At 41.4% G+C, this 16,692-nt stretch overlaps 2 protein-coding genes and 1 pseudogene across 2 annotated transcripts in view; 1 reads left to right on the top strand and 2 right to left on the bottom strand.

The window, feature by feature from the left end:
* The window catches only part of LOC125839483 (putative calcium-transporting ATPase 13, plasma membrane-type), a 136,375-nt gene that overhangs the window by 35,181 nt on the left and 84,502 nt on the right, over positions 1–16,692 (bottom strand). The window lies entirely within an intron of this gene.
* LOC125839432 (putative calcium-transporting ATPase 13, plasma membrane-type) overlaps positions 1–16,692 on the bottom strand; it is a 73,745-nt gene that overhangs the window by 35,129 nt on the left and 21,924 nt on the right. The gene's annotated exons all lie outside the window — the stretch shown is intronic.
* Positions 2,250–12,774, top strand: LOC125839659 (putative calcium-transporting ATPase 13, plasma membrane-type; annotated as a pseudogene).

The raw sequence follows: 16,692 nt of genomic DNA, 5'->3' as shown, positions 1-16,692 counted from the left end.
AATTAAGAATTGAGACACCCATATACATGAAACCAATAAGATAAATGTTCTCACCTTGGGCACTTATGCTTTCATAGGTAAATTATAAATAAATTTTGATGAAAACATATATAAGATTTTTAAAATTGTTTATTAAAATAATATATTATGTATTTATCTATATTACCTTAAAAACATGAACTCCTAACTTAAATATTAAATTACTATAATATCCCTAACTTAGGTTGTGACTTTTTTGTTGAGTTATGACTTTTCCGATAAGTTATGACTTTTTTCAAAGGGTTGTGATTTTTCGATGAGTTGTGACTTTTCCAAAGAGTTGTGACTTTCTCAATAAGTTGTGACTTTTCCGAAGCGTTGCGACTTTTCCAAAGAGTTGTGACTTTTCCAAAGAGTTGTGACATTTTCAATAAGTTGTGACTATTCGAAAGTGTTGTGACTTCTCGAAAAGGTCATGATCTTTCAGATAAGTCACAAAAAACATTTATTCATACTACCCTTTGTTGAGTATAAATAGAGGGACTTCCTCTCATTTTCCAACCACAATTTTTTCTAATCTTCTACTTTTCTTCTTCTTGCATTTTAAAATTTCTTGTGTAATTTATTATAGTTTGGGTGTGTTCAAAGTTTAGCAGAATATAAGGTACCACTATTCTGATGAAGTAAGTCGTTCTATCCTAAAAGGGTATATTCCATAACCTCGAGTACTTGAGGAAAATAATATAATTTTGATGATATAATAATTATTTTTTTGCTTAATATACACATTAGTATGTAATGTTCCAATATATGAAGTTAACATGATGTAGTCTAAAGTCATTTGTTTTTGTTAACAATTTCTCTTGTGATGTAGATATATGCTTCTGAATATCTTTTTTCAAAATTTAGAGAATTGTCACAATTTGTTTTTGATACTCAAGACAAAAGAATGACTTTATTTATCAATATTACTTATGTGATTTAGACTCCCAGGAAGTTTGCTTCAAAATAGTTATTACTATATAAACGTGACCCTTTTGTTTTACTTATTTACTATTTCTTAATATTTCAGTATTTTGGACGAAGAAAAGTTCATATGACTTGTAATAACGTCAATTGAAGTTTGTATTAGTTTAATTTTTATTATTTATTTTAATAGCTACTTTTATGAGATAAATATTTTCATTAATGCAAATATATATTTATATTTGGGTAGGTATTTGTATTTAAATTAAAGTATTATATATGTCACAAATGTATTATTAAGTTAACGAGATCTTCTAACTTGAAAATATATTATTTTAAAATGTTCCGAGTTCTTTTTTTACAAAAAAAAAACTCACAACAAATGTGAAAATATGTGAATATATAAAATGTAGTTGTTCTCTTCACAGGTTCATATGACATCTAAACAATTTAACGTATAATACACATGCAAATCACATCTGGTTAGATGACAAGAAAAATACAAAACAAATATTGTCTATGAGGTAATATTAGTGAGATAAGACTAATTACATGATTGAACCTAATCAAATTGAAATATATATATATATGCATAATTGCATTTAACTAATAAAATTTTTCATTGACCATCTTCATAGGTTTGCGTGAATAAGAGATATATATGACGATCCACATTGAACATTCACAAAAGAATCTGCAATATTATTTTTTTCTAAGCTTATTATTCAAATCTTTGCTTAAATAAGCAATACTATTTATCATAACATATATTTTTGAAATTGGTAATCACGTGCAATGCACGTGTCAGAAAACTAGTAATAATAAAATGTATGTATATAATTTATTGGTTCGGTTATTTCTTTCGAACAAAACCATAGCCAAATCAGATACTATCAATTTTTAAAAATCTAAAATCAAACCAAACCAAACTTAAATAAAATCAATTTGGTTCGATTTTTCGGTTTGGATCGATTTTTATCTAAACCGTGAACACCCCTATCTTGGATGATGTACATTTTGTAGTTGACCGAAGTGTTTAGGGCCGCAGTTATCCAAAAGTTAAAATGTAGAACTTAATTATATGTCAAGTTCTCATTAAACTCAAAATTAGATACATTCCAAATGTATCATAGCTATGCAAGTGGACACTTCTGTGAATATATATATATAAGTAACTTCTAGGGAATTATTACTACTTCACTCTAAAACACATTCAATTCAATTGTTTGATATTTTTGTCCTTCTATTGTTATTATACATATTTTCCATCAAACACGTTTCAAGAAAACTTGCATTACCCCTGCATGAACAATATTACAGATGGTTTTCCAGCAGAAATTGAATCCTCCAACAAAAAAAGATGGCACTTAGCTTTCGCAACCATCTATTGTTCCAGAGCTTTTAAAACTACTTATAGTCATGGATCACTTGCCTACAATCCAAGAAAAGTACTTTCTGTATCGACTGATACAATCGCAATTGATGTATCTCAACAACACCCTTTTTTCTCAGACATTAATTACTCAAGTCTAGCTAAGCTTGTCAAAGATAAAAACGTTGACGAACTTGCTAACCTTGGAGGTGTACAAGGTGTTGCTGCTTCTCTCAAAAGTGATACAACTAATGGTGTAAGTGGAGATCCAGAAGACATTGCACGTAGACATGAGGCTTTTGGAAGCAACATGTCGAGATTAACCTTGGACAAAATCCATTCTTGTTTTCTGGCACTAAGGTTGTCGATGGCTATGGAATGATGCTTGTGACATCGGTTGACATGAACACGACCTGGGGTGAAATGATGAGCGAAATAAGCAGTGACCCTAACGAGCACACCCCTCTCCGAGAACGACTTGACAAGCTCACTTCATCAATTGGTAAAATACTTTATTGGGACCACAAAAGATGAGAATGGGAACAAAGAATTCAACGGGAGCAAGACATCATCCGTTGATGTGATCAATGCTGTGGTGGGAAGTGTTGCTAATGTTGTTATCATTGTTGTAGTGACAATTCCAGAAGGTCTGCCTTTAGCTGTTACACTTACTCTGGCTTACTTGATGAAGAGAATGATGGATGATAAGGCAATAGTGAGGAAGCTCTCTGCTTGTGAGACTATGGGCTCTGCAACCACCATCTGTACAGACAAAACAAGCACTCTTACATTAAATAAGATGATCGTGACAAAGTTTTTCTTAGGCAAAGGCCACATAAAGGAGGAAAGCCATATATCAATTTCAGCAGAAGTTCTTGAATTATTCCATCAAGGGGTTGGATTAAACACTACAGGTAGTGTTTTCAAGTCCTCCAATCCCTGTTCTAGCTTCGAGTTCTCAGGAAGCCCTACTGAAAAAGCTATTCTTTCGTGGGCTGTAATGGAACTGAACATGGATATGGATCAAATCAAAAGAAATTTCAACATTCTACACGTGGAAGCTTTCAATTCGGAGAAAAAGAAGAGCGGTGTCCTGATCAAGAATATTACTGATGGCACAATTCATGCACATTGGAAAAGTGCTGCTGAAATGATTTCAAGAATGTGCTCCCACTACTATGATGTAGAAGGGAACGTAAAACCTCTCGAGCATTCAGATAAGGAAGAATGTGATAGGATAATTGAAGGAATGGCTGCCAGCAGCCTCCGATGTATTGCATTCGCGCACAAGCAAGTGCCAAAAGCTGAGCAGGAGGATCATGAACATTATGCATGGAAATGTTCCAGACAACTCTTTCATTCTTTTGGGCTTTCTTGGCCTAAAAGATCCATGTCGACCTGGCATGAAGAAAGCTGTCGAAGATTGCCAAAATGCTGGTGTGAATATCAAGATGATCACTGGTGACAACGTTTTCACTGCAAAAGCCATTGCAACAGAATGTGGGATTCTTCATCCTAATCAGGAAGTAGATGAAGGAGCAGTCATAGAAGGTGAAGAATTTCGCAACCTAACAGATGAAGAACGGATGGAGAGAATTGAGAAGATGCGCGTGATGGCAAGATCATCCCCTTTTGATAAACTTCTAATGGTGCAGTGCTTGAGAAAGAAAGGTCATGTGGTCGCGGTCACAGGTAATGGAACGAACGATGCACCAGCTTTAAAGGAAGCAGATATAGGACTTTCTATGGGAATTTAAGGCACTGAAGTGGCTAAAGAGAGTTCTGATATTGTCATCTTAGATGCTAATTTTGCTTCAGTTGCCACAGTTCTGAAATGGGGAAGATGTTTCTATATCAACATCCAGAAATCCATCCAATTTCAGCTCACAGAAAATGTGGCTGCGCTCATGATCAGTTTTGTAGCAGCTGTTTCATCTGGTGAGGTACCACTCACAGCAGTACAGTTGCTGTGGGTAAATTTGATCATGGACACATTAGGGGCATTAGTACTCGCGACAGAGAAGCCAACTGAGGAACTCATGAAGAAGAAACCAGTTGGTAGGACAGCACCACTTATCACAAATGTTATGTGGAGGAATTTAATGGCTCGGGCTTTATATCAGATTGCTGTTTTATTGACCTTACAATTCAAAGGAGAATTAATCTTTGGTTTTAACAAGAGGGTAAACGAAACATTGTTTTTCAACACGTTTGTCCTCTGTCAAGTTTTCAATGAGTTCAACGCGCGAAGCATGGAGAAGAAGAATGTCTTTGAGGGAATACAAAAGAACAAGTTGTTCATGGGAATCATCGGAATAACATTGGTTCTCCAAGTGGTGATGGTGGAGTTCCTAAAGAAGTTTGCAAATACAGAGAGGCTGAATTGGGGGAAATGGGTGTCACGACCCAAAAATGGACGTGATGGCACTCGTCTTAACCATTCAAGACAAGTCAGCCTAAAACTCAACCATTACAATAAAATGCGGAAACTTTTATAATAAACTCAAAAATACCCCTAAAATCTGGTTGTCACGTGTACAAGCCTCTAAAGTATTACAACTGATTCAAAAGAAAAACACAAGTCTCAAATGACATTGTTTCTAGAATAGAACAAGATCATAATTAAGGAGAAAGAAGGTTCGCTGAAATGACAAGCAGCTACCTCCCAAACCTCCACAAGAAGCCTCAGACAAGGAGAAGAGAAAATATCACAAAGGTCCGAGCTAGTAACCTACAAAAAAATGTAGTAGCAAGGGGTGAGTATCAAACCACGCGGTACTCAACAAGTAAACCTCTAAACACAAGCTAAGGGATAGAATACGAGTATTCCTTACACCCCAACCGAACCTCCACAACTACAACATGCATAAAATCAGCACAACCTAACAGTTCACAATTCACATAGCAGATATCTCAACAACAACACTCTAACAATTACATATCCTCAACAACAAGCTCAATATTTATCAATTACAATTTCCACAACTACAACCTGCTTAAAACCAGCTCAACCTAACAGTTCATAATTCAAATAGCACATATCTCAAGAGCAACACTCTAACAATTACATATTCTCAACAACAAGCTCAATATTCACCAATCAAAGTTCCACAGAAAGACACTCACAAGATCAGTAAAACACGATATCAAGTTCAATAATTATAAATATGTGCAATGCAATGTCAAGTATAGTGATGAATGTCTGACCTAGTGATACACACCCGCTGTCTCTCAGTCTAGGACCCATGGGGGACATATCTGTCCATGCATCCATCGCGGCGCGCGATACGACCCTCGATAATAGTAACCATCGTGGCGCGCGATACGTCCCTCGAAATATAGTATCTGTCGCGGCGCGCGACACGTTCCTCGAAATATAGTATCCATCGCGGCGTACAATACGTCCCTCGAAATGGTACATCCTCTTTAATTTCTTATTCTTTCTCAATGCACATAACACTTGTCACAACCATGTCTCAGAACAATGCAAATGACATGTTCACACAAATAATGAGGAGATGACCATTTTCATAACATTGCACTATTCACAACAACACAATCATGATACAACTGCAACAATGATTCAACAAGTCTTTCAAACAATTCTCAACACATCACACAAACAATTGATCACATTACTCCCAAACATATACCACAAAGAAATACACGAATTACATACGCTTAATTCGAATGCCTCAAATAGTCGAACAATCACTCCGAGACTTGAGTCTTCCCTTTCGTTGTACTTCCAACTCAAAGCAATCTATTCACATTAATAATCACTATAAGATTTCGAAACTAACAACACTCATTACTATGATCCCAAAATTCACTTCAAAGTTGAATCTATGCCCACAAGGACATAACTAAAATTTTATTAAAACTATATTACTCATATCGTAGCCCCAAATTTATAACACGTAAACAAATTATAGGAGCAAAATTGTTGGACCATTGCCTTGAAAACATACGGACATTAAGCACGGAGATTTCCAGATCCTAGCTTTAACCCATTAAATAAGCAGTATACTATAATTTATTAGAAAAAGATCACAAGTAAAATGAACGAATCTGCCATGTATTTCTTAAAATTATAAAATATCTACTCCCTTAGTATACAGAAATCTTTATAATACAATTAAATATTAAAGTAACCACCATAAAATCCTATAGTATCTAGCTCTTAAACAAATCCAAAACTGTCATCTAACATACCTTCTAATTATTTATTTATTTATTTTTTTACATAATTGCTTTTGATGTTAGCCTCAATTTATATATATACACAATCACTCCCCATCATTACAATTTCATGACCTTCCTCCCTTTTTAAAAAAAATATTTTTCATGTCTACAATGACAACTTTCTCACTTTTTAATTCTCTGTCAATTTCAATTATAATATAATAATGATAACAAGGATACTACCCACCACATCTAATGATTCATTAATTCAAACTTCTACATATAATTAAAGTTACTGAAATGAAATTGAGAAACATTCACCTGAAGCCGCCATCAACTTTCTCTGCTAATAGTGTCGCGGTCGTTTTTGAGTTTATGACTCAACCTAGGAACCTTAATTTTTATTAATTATGTTTTACATATGGGTCAAATAGTATAAGGTCTTAAATAAATGATCACTTTAGCCCACTAACTATCAATTAAGTCAATTATCTATAATTACCCATCAACTAATGTCACGACCCGATTTCTTAAGTCATGATGGCACCTACTATAACCCACCAGTAGGTAAGCCAACCCGTAACCAGGAACAACAAGTAATGAGTCTGAGGGTAGAAACTAAACAAGAGTAGGCAAATAACAATATAAACAGGCGGAAAGCAAACTAAAAACATATATACAAATAAAGATCTTTCCCAGAACCTGGAAGTCACTAGTACAGAGCTACTAACAAAATGAGTACAAGTCCCAAAAGTGGACAACAGAGACTGGACTGTCTCGAAAGGTAAAAGACAAGTCTATATATACAGATGGAGACTGAAATAGTACAAAATGTCGTGTGCTCACTCCCGTCTCCGAATCAGTCTGCTCCAAGCTCGATCAACGCTGGCTACTAGTGCCCGGACCTGCATCACGAAATAGATGCAGAGCGTAGCATGAGTACCAAAACAACCGGTACCCAGTAGGAATCATAGGCCGACTGAACTTGAAAAGTAAAGGCAATATGAAAAGAAGGAATAACACAAACCGAAGTCAAGAACTAAAATCTAACTAACAAGGGAATGCACACGAGTGTACAAAGAACCAACTAAAGTAATCTATAAGCTAACTACACCTAACTGGGCCCCCATAAGCCCAGAAAGTACACTCGTGCGCAAGTTAAATAAAAACCCGAACGGACCCCCATAAGTCCGACGAGTACACAGAATAAGTATAACTAAAGAGAATTGCATATGATAACCCAAGAACGAAGAACACGAATCAGAACCTCAACCCTAATTAGTAAAATCTGACAGTACGGAGGCCGGACCTCTAATCGGATACTCACCAGAAGTACCCAAGTAACCAATCACAAATATCAAGTATATGAGGCCGGAACTCTAACCGGATGCTCTATATAAGTATCTGGGAAATAGAGGCCAGACCTTAAACCGGATACTCTATATAAGTATCTGGGCGATAGAGGCCGGAACTTAAACCGAATGCTCTATAAAGGTGCCAATGTAGCTGCTGAAAGAGTCCTAATCGATCCACACTCATAAATGTCCATGGAACGCCGTCCATACTTAGCCAATCAATGTAAGTCCTTGGAACCAAATCGAAAATCAAATTCAAATCGCGAAGTAGAACCAGTGTCACTGACGTAACTCCTGAAGCCGTAACATCGGGAAAATAAGGATAACTAAAGTCGGAGAAAGAGTATCGCCTAACTAAGGCCCAAACTATCAGACTCAAGTCTGCTGCACCAGTCTACAAGGATCTAAGCCGGCCGAGTGACGTCGGGGTAAAATTAAGGCCTATTGGATCCGAATAATGTATTTCTAAGGCAAGCCCTAGTCAAACCTAAACTAAGGCCCAACATTCTTCAAATAAACAATAATTAAGCATGCAAGCACTCCACATAGCGAGGAGGTCCGTTAATAACACAAAGCATGCTCACAGTTACCTGATAATTCTCGAAATAGACCGAAAACATGAATTCTTAACACCTATGTAGGATTCAATAACTACCCAACCCAAATCCCAACTAATCAACATGCATTCACATTCTCGAGCTCAATCTAAGAGAGGGAAACCGTAGCCTACCTGTAGGCCGATCACACGCGCTCCAAAATCACTCATTCACAGCTTTCCCTTTTCGAACGGTCTCGAAATGCTGCCCCGCTGTCAAAAATAGAGTCACAACGTTAATACGGTCGTTTAGACACTAAAATCACAACAAACGGAGAAGGGTCAATTTTGGAGTCAAAACGGGAACTGGGACCCGCGCAGGAAATTCTGAAATTAACCCCAAAAGTGGGTCCTAACCAGTTCCCCCAGCTCATGTCCCAAAATGGGACACAATTCGGGGCTCGGGAACAACACAATATCAACATGCAACTAAAACCCAAATTTTTCTCAAAGAATAGAAATGGGACAGCAGTAATCAGTGTATTTACCAGAAAACGGGTGATCTACAGTAAAATCTGACAACACCACAATGTTCTCCTCGAAAAACCACTCAAGATAGCCTCAAAATCACTAAAATCGGACCTACAATGACTGAAATTTCAAGTCTAAAAATTCCAAAATCAAGCTCACAAAAGGGGTTGGCACAGGTATTTTTCAAAATTACCTCAAATGGGGACTCCAAATCACTATCCGAGATCACCAACGCGTTGTCCTCGAAAAATCTCACAACTTAGCCTTTTGAATCACCCAAATCGGTTGAGAGATGAGAGAGAGATGAGGGTTTGAAATTTTGGAATTTTTGCTTTTTTGCAATATGCAATTTCCAAAACTAAAATCCCGACGGGGTGCTCCGAACTCGTTCGGAACCCCGTGCACGCAAACGAGATATGCAACCATACCAAATTCGACATTCCAGACTCAACGGCGCAGTCGAAATTTCCATCAGAGGTCATTTCAATAAAAAGTGGGTCCCACTTCCAAAAGCCCATTTTAAGTCAAAACCCACAAAAGGCTCGGAAAGATATCGAAAACCTCCAGACACAAAAGAAGGGTCAATCTAGACCAAACTCGACATTCCGGAGCTAACCACGCTGACGGAATTCTCATCCGAGCGCGTTTACTCAGAATGTTGACCAAAGTCAAACTTTGGCTTAAACTTAAAGTTAAAACGCCTAATCGCACCGACTCACACTGAAAACGTCGGGAGTCATGTCGACCATGCTACTAGCCTAAAATGACCCCTTCGGAGCTGATGAAATCGGCATAATTGGATTCCGATGTCATCTTCTTGAACTTTTGATCGAAAATGATCGTTCAAGGTTCATAAGCTCCAAAACACAAAAACTCGCACCGAGACCAAACGAACGACTAGGTGACCGAACTGTCAGTCCCAGCAAGTCATAAATGACTTAGGGGTCGCTATAGGAACGCTCTAAATGACACACAGAAGGCAAGACACAGAAATGACCAAGAGGGTCATTACAATATCCACTACTAAAAAGGACTTTCGTCCGCGAAAGAAAGGATCAAGAAGTACCTGAAGGCTCAAACAAGCCGGGAAACTGCTCTCGCATCTCCTGCTCGGTCTCCCAGGTAGCCTCCTCGACTGGACGATGCCTCCAACGGACCTTAACAACAGGAATGGCTCTCGAGCGCAATCTCCTCACATCTCTGGCTAGAATGGCAACTGGCTCCTCTACGAATGTCAAACGATCATCCAACTCGACTGCATCATACTGGAGCACATGGGACTCATCAGGAACATACCGCCGCAGCATCGAAACATGAAACACTGGGTGATGGTTAAAATACTGGAGGTAGGGCCAACTCATAAGCAACCTCTCCAACTGTCCGGAGTATCTCAAAAGGCTCAATGTACCTGGGGCTAAGCTTGCCCCGCCTCCCAAACCTCATCACGCCCTTCATGGGCGACACACGGAGGAATACCCGATCACCAACAGAGAATCTCAAAGGTCGACGCCTCTGATCGCATAACTCTGGTGCCTACTCTGAGCCGTCCTGAGCCTATCCTGAATCACCCTCACCTGATCTAGGGCCTCCTGAAGCAAATCTGTACCACGCGGCCTAGGCTCTGTAGACTCAAACCAACCAACTGGAGAGCGACAACGCCTACCATATAAGGCCTCAAACGGGGCCATCTGAATACTAGAGTGGTAGCTGTTGTTGTACGCAAACTCCGCCAAAGGCAAAAACTGGTCCACTGACCTCCAAAATCCATAACACAGGCCCGCAACATATCCTCAAGGAACTGAATAGTACGCTCTGACTGACCATCCGTCTGTGGGTGAAATGCTATGCTAAGGTGGACACGGGTTCCCAACTCCTCCTGAAAAGCCCTCCAAAAGCTGGAAGTGAATGTGAACCCCGTCTGAAATGATAGAAATAGGCACGCCATGAAGACGGACTACCTCCCTAATGTAGATACGAGCCAACCTCTCGGCACTGAAAGTAGTATGAACAGGAAGGAAGTGTGCTGACTTGGTCAATCGATCCACGATGACCCAAATGCTGTCAACACCTCTAGAAGTCCGAGGCAACCCCACAACGAAATCCATAGTGATACACTCCCACTTCCACTCGGAATGGGTAATCTCTGGAACTCGCCACCAGGCCTCAAATGCACGGCCTTTACCTGCTGGCAGCACAAGCAACGGGAAACAAAGTCAGCAATATCTCTCCTCATGCCACTCCACCAGTAATGCTGCCTCAAATCACGATACATCTTCGCTGTGCCCGGATGGATAGAGTATCTAGACTCATGGGCCTCAGAAAGTATAACTGTATCAAATCTCCAACTCTCGGAACACAGATGCGGCCGGCAAATTTCAACACTCCATCAGGATCTAAGGTAGCCTGACCACCATCACCCGCTAACACTCGATCTCTAAGGGCCACCAAAGTACATCCTAAACTGGCAACCACAGATCCTATCAAGCAAAGAAGACTGAACTCCCATAAAGGCCAAGACGCGTCTAGAATCTGAGATATCCAACCGAACCATGCTATTAGCTAAGGACTGAATGTCCAAAGCTAAGGGTCGCTCCTCAACAATAAGAAGGCTAGACTACCCATACTCACTGCCTTCGGACTCAAGGCGTCCGCTACCACATTCGCCTTGTCCCGGATGATAGAGAATAGAGAGGTCGTAGTCCTTCATGAGCTCAATCCAACGACGCTGCCTCGAATTAAGGTCCCTCTGGTCATGATGTATGAAGACTCCTGTGATCGGTATAGATCTCACATCGAACTCCATACAAGTAGTGCCTCCAAATCTTAAGTGCGAAAACTACCGCCGCCAACTCTAAGTCATGAGTGGGGTAGTTGCGCTCATGAATCTTAAGCTGCCTGATGCATAAGCAATAACCCGGCCCTGCTGCATCAATACACAACCCAAACCAACACGGATGGTCACAATAAATTGTGAAGCCCTCACCCTCAATGGAAGAGTCAATATAGGAGCGGTGTCAATAACTCCTTGAGCCTCAAAAACTCGCCTCACACTCCTCTGACCAAACAAAGGGAACATCAACACGAGTCAATGAGTCAACGGGGCTGCAATAGTAGAAAAGCCCTCAACAAAGCGTCTGTAGTAGCTCGCTAGTCCGACGAAGCTCCGAATCTCAGTAACAGAGGTGGGCCTGTGCCAATCACGAATAGCCTCAATCTTCGCCGGATCAACCCTAATACCCTCCTTGGACACCACGTGCCCCAAGAAAGCTACAGACTCAAGCCAAAACTCGCACTTTGAGAACTTGACATAAAGCCGCTGATCTCTCAAAGTCTGGAGCACTATCCTCAAATGCTGCTCATGCTCACTCCGGCTCCGCGAGTATACCAGTATGTCATCAATGAAGACGATGACAAATAAATCAGGTATGGCCTGAACACACGTGTCATCAAATCCATGAAGGCAGCAGGGGCATTAGTCAACCCAAACGACATCACCAAGAACTCATAATGGCCATAACGGGTCCTAAATGCGGTCTTAGGGATGTCCGCTGCCCTAATCCTCAGCTGATGGTACCCGGACCTCAAATCAATCTTAGAAAACACGGCGGCACCCTGAAGCTGATCAAACAAATCATCAATACGAGGCATGGGGTAACGGTTCTTCACCGTCACCTTGTTCCGCTGCCTGTAGTCAATGCACATCCTCATAGTCCCGTCCTTCTTCTTCACAAATAGAATAGGAGCACCCCAAGGCGACACACTCGGGCGGATAAACCCCTTACCTAAGAGATTCTCTAACTGAGCACTGAGCTCCCTGAGCTCTGCAGGAGCCATCCGGTAAGGCGGAATAGAAATAGGACGGGTGTCGGGCTCTAAATCTATGGCAAAATCAATGTCACGATCTGGAGGTAAGCCAGGTAGGTCTGTAGGGAACACATCTGCAAACTCTCTAACCACAGGAACTGAGTCAACTGAAGAGTCATCTCTACTCACATCTCACACATAAGCCAAATAAGCTAAACACTCAGAAGCAATCAACCGTCTAGCCCGCATAAAAGAGATGATCCCTGTCGGTATGTGACTATAAGCACCCTGCCACAACACTGGGGAAATGCCAGGCATCGCTAAGGTAACAGTCTTGGCGTAGCAATCCAAGACCGCATGGTAAGGGGATAACTAGTCCATGCCCAGAATCACATCAAAATCAACCATATCTAGCAGAATAAGATCAACTCTAGTATCACAACCCTGGATAGTCACTAAGCAAGATCGCAATATCTGATCCACTACTAAGGACTCACCCACCGGGGTCGAAACATGAACTGACTCTGCCAAAGACTCAGACCTCATACCCAATCGAGGAGCAAAATAAACAGATACATACGAGAATGTGGACCCGGGATCAAATAATACTGTAGCAGGCTGATGGCATAATAAAAGCGTACCTGTGATAACATCGTCAGATGCCTCAGCCGTCGCCCTCGCCGGGGCTGCGTAGAAATGGCCCTGAGCACCTCTGCCCGATGCATCTGATCTACCACCCAGCCTGCCTCTCGAGCTCCCCTCTGGTACCCTGTGGCTGTCCCGACGACCCTGGTCCTGACCACCACCTCTAGCTAGAGGGGGCACTGCTGAAACTGGTCTAGGTGCAAGGGGAGCTGGTACAATCGCTCCTCGCCCTCGCCGGGGGCACTCTCTGGACCAATGGTCAGGAGCACCGCAATCAAAACACCCGAAGCTGAACGCCCTGAAGTAACCCGACGCGGTAGGAAGGGAGGGAATCTGATCCCCTCGAACTCTGGCCGTACTAGGACCACCCTGGTGATGCTGACTCCCTCAGAAGCAGGTAATGCCGCCTGAACAGGACGACTGGACTGACCCTGCTGGAACCTCTGACGGGCCTATCATAGGAGTCTCTCCCTTTAGTCTGGGACCCGCTGTAGCTGCCCTGGTAGCATGCCCTCTTATCGCTGCCCCTTGGGCCTCGCGATGAATATGCTCCATGAATCGGGCATGGTCGACCACATCAAAAATGAATGGCCGATCGAAACCAAATGCTCTGTGTCGACCCTCAGACGGTACCGCAACCCACGTACAAAACAACGATCTCTCACCTCCTCCATATCTTGGGCCAATGCTGCGGCCTTGGCTCGACCTCGGTGCCAACGTCTACCCCAAGATGAGATCTGTCTGCAGGCCCGATTGCATCAGCCTCAACTGCGCCGCCTCGCGTGCGAGCTATCCCCCGAAAGAGTGAAACAAGTGAGATTTCCAGAAACCAATAAGACACACGCTGCACGAGAGTGAAACAAAAAAGGAAATTTTCCTAAGGACATCCTGTAGCCTCCCGAAGATAAGTTACGGACGTCTCCGCACCGATCCGCAGGACTCTACTAGACGTTAGCTCTGTACAAGTTAGACCGATAAACCTGGGGCTCTGATACAACTTGTCACGACCTGATTTCTCAAGTCATGATGACACCTACTATAACCCACCAGTAGGTAAGCCAACCCGTAACCCGGAACAACAAGTAATGGGTCTGAGGGTAGAAACTAAACAAGAGTAGGCAAATAACAATATAAACAGGCGGAAGCAAACCAAAAACATATATACAAATAAAGATCTCTCCCAGAACCTGGAAGTCACTAGTACAGAGCTACTAACAAAATGAGTACAAGTCCCAAAAGTGGACAACAGAGACTGGACTGTCTCGAAAGGTAAAAGACAAGTCTATATATACAGATGGAGACTGAAATAGTACAAAATGTCGTGTGCTCACTCCCGTCTCCGAATCAGTCTGCTCCAAGCTCGATCAACGCTGGCTACTAGTGCCCGGACCTGCATCACGAAATAGATGCAGAGCGTAGCATGAGTACCAAAACAACCGGTACCCAGTAGGAATCATAGGCCGACTGAACTTGAAAAGTAAAGGCAATATGAAAAGAAGGAATAACACAAACCGAAGTCAAGAACTAAAATCTAACTAACAAGGGAATGCACACGAGTGTACAAAGAACCAACTAAAGTAATCTATAAGCTAACTACACCTAACTGGGCCCCCATAAGCCCAGAAAGTACACTCGTGCGCAAGTTAAATAAAAACCCGAACGGACCCCCATAAGTCCGACGAGTACACAGAATAAGTATAACTAAAGAGAATTGCATATGATAACCCAAGAACGAAGAACACGAATCAGAACCTCAACCCTAATTAGTAAAATCTGACAGTACGGAGGCCGCACCTCTAATCGGATGCTCACCAGAAGTACCCAAGTAACCAATCACAAATATCAAGTATATGAGGCCGGAACTCTAACCGGATGCTCTATATAAGTATCTGGGAAATAGAGGCCAGACCTTAAACCGGATACTCTATATAAGTATCTGGGCGATAGAGGCCGGAACTTAAACCGAATGCTCTATAAATGTGCCAATGTAGCTGCTGAAAAGAGTCCTAATCGATCCACACTCATAAATGTCCATGGAATGTCGTCCATACTTAGCCAATCAATGTAAGTCCTTGGAACCAAATCGAAAATCAAATTCAAATCGCGAAGTAGAACCAGTGTCACTGACGTAACTCCTGAAGCCGTAACATCGGGGAAAATAAGGATAACTAAAGTCGGAGAAAGGAGTATCGCCTAACTAAGGCCCAAACTATCAGACTCAAGTCTGCTGCACCAGTCTACAAGGATCTAAGCCGGCCGAGTGACGTCGGGGTAAAATTAAGGCCTATTGGATCCGAATAATGTATTTCTAAGGCAAGCCCTAGTCAACCTAAACTAAGGCCCAACATTCTTCAAATAAACAATAATTAAGCATGCAAGCACTCCACATAGCGAGGAGGGTCCGTTAATAACACAAAGCATGCTCACAGTTACCCGATAATTCCCGAAATATGTCGAAAACATGAATTTTTAACACCTATGTAGGATTCAATAACTACCCAACCCAAATCCAACTAATCAACATGCATTCACATTCTCGAGCTCAATCTAAGAGATGGAAACCCGTAGCCTACCTGTAGGCCGATCACACGCGCTCCAAAATCACTCATTCACAGCTTTCCCTTTCCGAAACAGTCTCGAAACGCTGCCCCGCTATCAAAAAAAGAGTCACAACATAATACGGTTGTTTAGACACTAAAATCACAACAAACGGAGACGGGTCAATTTTGGAGTCAAAACGGGAAAGTGGGACCCACGCAGGAAATTCCGAATTAACCCCAAAAGTGGGTCCTAACAGTTCCCCAGCTCATGTCCCAAAAATGGACACAATTGGGGGCTCGGAACAACACATATCAACATGCAACTAAAACCCAATTTTCTCAAAAATTAGAAATGGGACAGCAGTTGAATCAGTGTATTTACCAAAATGGGCGATCTACAGTAAAATCTGACAACACCACAATGTTCTCCTCAAAAAAACACTCAAGATAGCCTCAAAAATCACTGAATCGGACTAGAATGACTGAAATTCCAAGGTCTAAAAATTCCCAAAATCAAGCTCACAAAAAGGGTGAGGCAGCAGGTATTTTTCAAAATTACCTCAATGGGGACTCCAAATCACTATCCGAGATCACCCAACGCATTGTCCTCGAAAAATCTCAACTTAGCCTTTTGAATCACCCAAATCGGTTGAGAGATGAGAGAGAGATGAGGGTTTGAAGTTTTGGAATTTTGCTGGTTTTCATGCAATCTGCAATTTCCCAAAAACTAAAAACTCCGACGGGGTGCTCCGAACTCGTTTGGGAACCTCGTGCACGCAA

The sequence above is a fragment of the Solanum verrucosum genome, unplaced genomic scaffold, assembly GCF_900185275.1.
Source record: "Solanum verrucosum unplaced genomic scaffold, falcon-dt-bn FXZP01000306.1, whole genome shotgun sequence".
Taxonomy (NCBI): domain Eukaryota; kingdom Viridiplantae; phylum Streptophyta; class Magnoliopsida; order Solanales; family Solanaceae; genus Solanum; species Solanum verrucosum.
Note: the sequence above shows the minus strand (reverse complement) of the source record. Positions and strands in the feature narration are given on the sequence as shown.